At 50.2% G+C, this 6,924-nt stretch overlaps 1 non-coding gene across 1 annotated transcript; it reads left to right on the top strand.

The window, feature by feature from the left end:
* Window positions 1-2,634: 2,634 nt before the first annotated feature.
* LOC123392325 lies at window positions 2,635-2,825 on the top strand. The gene has a single exon (XR_006607046.1). It is a non-coding gene; the product is annotated as a U2 spliceosomal RNA (small nuclear RNA).
* The last annotated feature ends 4,099 nt before the right edge of the window (window positions 2,826-6,924 follow it).

Genomic DNA, 6,924 nt, shown 5'->3' with positions numbered 1-6,924 from the left:
AAACAAGTTTCTTGGCCTCTGAATTGGAACTCTTTGCTCCAAAGCTCATGTTGGCTTCCTGCACCTGAAGATTCCAGGTAGCCAGTAGGGTCTGCAGCAAGCCCAGCATGGGGAAGAGAGGACAGAGGGGGAGGGGGTCGAGAGATGGACTACCTGGGCAGGTGCTGGAAATAGAGAGGGGACAGACCCTTCTCCTGCTGTTGGGCCTTATCCAACTTGGGATAGGGACTAAGATACCTGCCCAAATGGCCAGAACACCAGACAGGACAAGAAGGCCAATGAGAGATAAATAAATGCTTGGGGTGTTCAAACCACAGCAACCCCCTCTCAGCCAATCCAAATTAGTGAGTAAATTAGATGGTCTGAGACACACAGATCTGAACAGAGATCATAGGATTAGAAGGCCCAAAGAGTCACGTTGGGTGCAAGCTAAGCACCTTATGTATTATTTCATGTGACTCTCGTGCATTCGTTCAACAAATATTTATCAAGCGCCGAATACATACTGAGCACTGCCTCAAGTGCTGCGGATAGAACAGCCACAAAACCCCTATCAAGGTGAGAAGCACATAAACCAATATATGTGAATATTTATGAATATATCTAAATTAAGTGTCTTAAAATATTTTTTAAAGATTTTATTTAGGGGTGCCTGGGTGGCTCAGTCGTTCAGCAGCTGCCTTCAGCTCAGGTCCTGATCCCAGGGTCCTAGGATCAAGCCCCGTGTCAGGCTCCCTGCTCAGCGGGAAGCCTGCTTCTCCCTCTCCCACTCCCCCTGCTTGTGTTCCCTCTCTTGCTGTCTTTCTCTGTCAAATAAATAAATAAAATATTTTAGGAGCCCCATGCAGGGCTCAGACCTAGGACCCTGAGATCATGACCTGAGCAGAAGGCAGATGCTCAACCCACTGACACACCTGGGCATCCCCTGTCTTAAAACATTATTAATTTTGATCACTGAAGAGTTGGGGGGGCAGTCTCCCAAATCCCCCCCCCCCCAAGGAGGGGTCCTCATTGGCCTCACCATAGTCCTGGCCCTGGATAAATATAATATCCACCTTGCGGGACTGTTGAGTGAATTAAGTTCGGTAATACAATAGAGCACTCAGCCCAGGGGCTGGCGTTGGAAAGGGTTCAGGCAACACCTGAGTACAGGCTCTCCATCCCACAGGGTGAAGTGACTGCGTTTCAGTCTTATAACCGCAATACCTTCTAGTTTTTCTGAGATCAAATGAAAGAAATATTAACCCCCCAAGTAAACTGAAGTTCTCTAGGAAGGAGAATATGAAAGGTAAATGCTGACTAAGCAGCCAGCCAGCAGCAGTCTTTGCCACAAAGAAAGGTCAGGGGAGGGAGTTTAGAAATTGATTGGCCTTGATACCCAGAACATCCCTGACAGTCATCTCTCCTCTGTCGTGTGCCACCACCCCTGACCAGATCTTCCACCCCCATCACCCCTGGACCAGGCCAGTAGCCTCCTAATTGCTTCTCTGATTCAGTCCGATCTGGGGATCGCTTCTTCACTTAACAAACGTTTACTGACCACCTACTACCTGCCAAACACTAAGCTAGTGATGGGGTACACAGATAAATACTGATGAGGGTCACCCCTCAAAGATCTCGGATTCCAAGCGGGGGCGGTCAAGGGTTGCCAGAAAAGGTGGAGAGTGGTGTACCTGAAACGAATTAGCAAGTGGGACAAAATGCATATGACAGCCGCTAATCAGAATTTAGGTAGGGTATAGAAGGGCCTTTAAAGAAGGCTTCAGGAGAAGGTGACACCCAAGGGGAATCCAGAGTATCTGCATAAACAGCCAAGTTAGGAAGACGTGAAGGAAACGATGTCCCAGGCGCAGGGAGCTTTACGTATGAAGCCCAAGACATGATTCACTCTCAGAAGCACGGAGAGACCCAGGTACTGGAGTTGGAGAAAATCCATCCAGCGGCCCACCCCCGCTTCCCGATCTGACACACCTCCTCTCTCCTCCGCACTTTCTTAAGATTTGCCTTGCGTCTCGCAGGAAGGCAACCCTCCTCGCTTCGGGAAGCCCCTGCTCCAGACCTTCCGCTCCCCTAACTCAGAATGAGCCCCTCAGCTGGCCAAGTACGATAAGATCGTCTTTCCGCCGACGTAATACACCACACGGTCCAAGCATTTCTAGTGAGGATGTCTTGCGACATTGTCTTCTTCAGGACCAACTCCGCCAACGGCTCCCTTCCAGAGGCCCCGATTGCCGTCACCCAGAGCCCTCTTGGATCCTGTCTTTTCTCTCGGTCTGTACAAAAGTGGAGACTAACCCCCCTCCCACCCCCCGGCCCCGTCCGGGATTCAACGCAGGTGCGTTGCCGGGTGACTGTCGGCCCGCTGTCTGTGACCACGCCTCCTGGGCGGGAAGAGGAGGGGCATTCAAATTAGATGTGGCGCTACAGAGAGAGGAGACGAAGCGACGACAGAAGCACCATTTCTGTGTTCAGGTGTAGAGAATGGACACGTGTGCGGCCGAGCGTCCTGAGCGATGGCCGCCATAGCGCTGTCGGCGAGGGGAGGGAAGCGAGGCGTGGGCCGCGCGCCGCGGCTCGCCGTGAGTGCAATATGGATGGCGACTTGGCGGTGACAGCGAGGGACGGGTGCTTGGTATCGCTTCTCGGCCTTTTGGCTAAGATCAAGTGTAGTATCTGTTCTTATCAGTTTAATATCTGATACGTCCTCTATCCGAGGACAATATATTAAATGGATTTTTGGAGCAGGGAGATGGAATAGGAGCTTGCTCCGTCCACTCCACGCATCGACCTGGTATTGCAGTACTTCCAGGAACGGTGCACCCCCCTCGGGGGTTAACAGACAGGTTACAAATGACAGAACGTGTCTTAGAATGCTCTGGTCTGAAGCATTTTGGGGTTTTACCTTTTCTATAGTTGCTGGGGACACTTCTTGAGGGGTCGTGCCTTTATTTCAGTAACTCTCTTCTTTTGTTCCTGGGTTATTAAGTCTGGAGGAAGTTCTATCCTTTCCTAGTTATCCTTTCCTAGTGACTGACTGGTGGTGGTGGGGGGAAGCTGGCAGGACTTCTCTTACTCTCTGCTAAATGTGAGTTCATCTCTAAGTCAAGTGTGTTGGTCTCTCTGAAGCTCCCTTTTCTCATCTGTTGAACAAAGATTTGACTTACTTTTATCACTGTGGATGGGAGTAAGGAGCCACCAACCACCATGATGTAAAACCACCAGCCCAGTCTAAAGGTCCCTTTAATTCTGTGGGAAGGGGAAGAGGAAGGAAGCTGAAGAAGTTGGGAGCTGGGCCTTGGCAGCCTCAGTTTCCAAAGATGTAAAATACCAAAAAGAACACTTTCACTTTGGGATCCTTGAAATGAGGAAAAAGAATAGGGGCTGGGGGGTTGGGAGGATGGGGAAACTGGGTGATGGACATTAAAGAGGACACATAATGGAATTAATTAAGGAAAAGTGGGACTAGGTAGGGAGACAGGGATAGGGGCCGTGTGATTGGCTCACAGAAATCTCAAAAATGTGGAGGCCTGGGTGGCTCAGTGGGTTAAGCCGCTGCTTTCGGCTCAGGTCATGATCTCAGGGTCCTGGGATCGAGTCCCGCATCGGGCTCTCTGCTCAGCAGGGAGCCTGCTTCCTCCTCTCTCTCTCTCTGCCTGCCTCTCTGCCTACTTGTGATCTCTCTCTCTGTCAAATAAATAAATAAATAAAATCTTTAAAAAAAAAAAATGTGGAGGCCTGGGGACCCTTTTCTATACTAGACTAAACCTAACAGCCCCTGTTGGCAATCCTGTTGGGACACTTAGCACATCTTTTTTTTTTCTTTTTTTAAGATTTTACTTATTTATTTGACAGATCACAGGTAGACAGAGGCAGGCGTGGGGGGGGGGGTAGGCTCCCTGCTGATGTGGGGCCTGATCCCAGGACCCTGAGATCCTGACCTGAGCTGAAAGCAGAGGCTTAACCCACTGAGCCACCCAGGCACCCTGACCCTTCTCACTTTAGAGGGTTTCTTCTGTATCTTCACTTAATAAACCTCTATCCCTTTACTCTCGCGTGTCCTCAAGATTCATTCTTTGGCTCCATGAGACAAGAACCTAGCTCTCCGGCTTCAGAATGAGCACTGAGGGGGGTGCCTGGGTGGCTCAGATCTTTAGCATCTGCCCTTGGCTCAGGTCATGATTCCAGGGTCCTTGGATGTATCCCCACACTGGGCTCCCTGCTCAGTGGGGAAACCTGCTTTTCCCTCTCCCACTCCCCCTGCTTTTCCCTCACACTCCCCCTACTTGTGTTGCCTCTCTTACTGTGTCTCTCTCTGTCAAATAAATGAAACCTTTTTTTTTTTAAAGGCACTGGGAAGGGGGGGGTGCCTGGTGGCTCAGTCGTTGAGCATCTGCCTTTGGCTCGGGTCATGGTCCCAGGTCCTGGGATCAAGACCCACATCGGCGGGGCGCCTGGGTGGCTCAGTGGGTTAAAGCCTCTGCTTTCGGCTCAGGTCGTGATCCCAGGGTTCTGGGATCGAGCCCCGCATCAGGCTCTCTGCTCAGCAGGGAGCCTGCTTTCCTTCCTCTCTCTCTGCCTGCCTCTCTGTCTACCTGTGATCTCTGTCTGTCAAATAAATTTAAAAAAAAAAAAAAAAAAAAAAAAAGACCCACATCGGGCTCCCTGCTCAGCGGGAAGCCTGCTTCTCTCTCTCCCACTACCCCTGCTTGTATTCTCTGTCAAATAAATAAATAAAATTTATTTATTATAAAATAAATATTATAAAAGGTATATTATATATTATATATAAATATTATAAAAGGTATTATAAAAGACTGTTGAATCACTGACCTCTACCTCTGAGAGGAGTAATACATTCTGTAGTCGTTAACTGAAGTTAAATGTTTAAAAAGCAAGGTGGGGGGGCGCCTGGGTGCCTCGGTGGGTTAAAGCCTCTGCCTTCGGCTCAGGTCATGATCCCGGGGTCCTGGGATCGAGCCCCGCATCGGACTTTCTGCTCGGCTGGGCGGGGAGCCTGTTTCCTCCTCTCTCTCTGCCTACTTGTGATCTCTGTCAAATAAATAAACAAAATCTTTAAAAAATAAAAAAATAAAAAGCAAGGGGAAAATGTGGGGATTAGCAAGCACACAGTGGGTGCTAAATAATGGCAGGCAAGTTTTGAAGCCCCATTCTTGGTTGAGACAACCTAGTTTTACGGATCTAGTTTTACGGAGCTGGGAACACAACTTGCTCTCCAACACACGAACACTTGTGTTTTAGCCCCAGGATCCTGAGAACACGTTTGGGGCGGGAGGTTGGGGGAAAGGCACTCTGCTGGCCCTCGCACTGCCTCGATCATCTGTAACTCCTACGTCCAAGGTTTTCAGGCTTGCAGTAACACCCGGCTGTGTCAGAGAAAGACAGTGTAACAGCTCCCCACTTCTTTGTTCACGTCTCTCAGGGAACGTTCAAGGGCACCTAATTAATCAGATTCTTCTATGCTTTTCCCCATCTCATCCCCAGTTCTCGCAAGCTCCTCAGTCACTAACGACCTGAAAAGAAAAAAAACAAACATTGAGCTCCTACATTAGGGGTGAGGAGGGAGCAGAAGGCTGGCTGCAGACAAAGCAGAAGGGGACACCGGGCACCCTCCCCCCACCCCCACTCCTGGGTGTGACAGGCGCGACCTCCTTCCAGGAAGCTCCCAACGCTCTTAATGATAATGCCTTGCTTGAGCGGAAAAACAACCTTAACGTGAAAATGGCCAGGCCTCAGCTGATCTTGTAGGTCCTCTTTAGCATATGAAAGTTCTTTTGAAACTTCCATTTTTCCTTACCACCGACTCCCAAATTGTAGGTATATAATGGGCCACTCCACAGCCCCTCGCTGCGGCTCTTTTTACTCAGGGGTCTTGTCCATGTTCTCGGATAGACCACCATTTTGCACCCAAGACGTCTCAAGAAATCTTTCTTGGTCGTCAGGTCCGCCGTGGATTCCACCCCGTCAAACATCCCAGGTAATTCCAAAATCCCACCAAGGGGCGCTCTCCTTTTCTGTCTTACCGCCAGAAGATCTAGAAACTTGAAACTCTCCTCAGGGTTGTAGAAGGTGAGAGTGTGAGAAGAATGGTGAGGAATTGGGTTGCCTGTGTTGGTAGTGAAAGTTGAGATCCTCAAAACTGTGTTCGCTGCTTCTCTCTGCCTCTCTCCCTCAGCCATCAAGTCCCGTTGCAGAACACTTTTCTTTCAGGCTGCTGTGTACACATGAGAGTCTTGTTAAAAAGCCTATGGTTCTGCATTTTCAATATGCTCGCAGGACTCCAACGCTGCTGGTCTGGGGATCACACTTTGAGCGGTGAGACTGTGGCAAACTGTCCCCCCTTGAGTCATTTTTAAAACGGGGTATGTGTGACCCCAGCTTAGCTGGCTGTTGCTAGAAAAAAGCAACGTCTTTTCCCCACTGACAAGTCAGACCGACTGACCCAGTTCTGATGCTCGTCCTAGAAGTAAAAGCTTTTGTTCGTAACTGGGAAAAGGAAAAGGGGAGAAGGCTTGAGAGGGAGAGGGAGGGGTCAGAAGGGAGAGGAAGTCCGAGGAAACAAAACCGGTCAGTCTCTCCAACCAGGTCTCTTCAACTTGTAATGAAAGCTGAGGTGCTGGAAAGGACCTCACAGAGCCGTGGAAGAGTACAGACCTTAAGGTGAAGGCAGGGTCACTGCAGGACCAGGCAGAAGGGATACGGTGAGGCCCAGACTTGAGGACGCCGGCAGGGACCCAAGAGTCCTCTGGAGCCCTGGGGACAGAACACTTGGGAGGCCCTGCAGTTGGCAGCCTCGGCCCGGGGAAGACGTTCTCTGGTTGCGCTTGGCGTCCCCAATGGCTCTGTGAGGAGTGGCTGGGGTTGAATGGCAGCCGAAGAGGAAGGGAAGAGCATGGCAGATGGCCC

Source organism: Mustela putorius, unplaced genomic scaffold (genome assembly GCF_011764305.1).
Source record: "Mustela putorius furo isolate JIRA1106 unplaced genomic scaffold, ASM1176430v1.1 tig00000487_pilon_pilon_pilon, whole genome shotgun sequence".
Classification (NCBI taxonomy): domain Eukaryota; kingdom Metazoa; phylum Chordata; class Mammalia; order Carnivora; family Mustelidae; genus Mustela; species Mustela putorius.
This window is presented reverse-complemented; position numbering and strand designations above follow the sequence as displayed.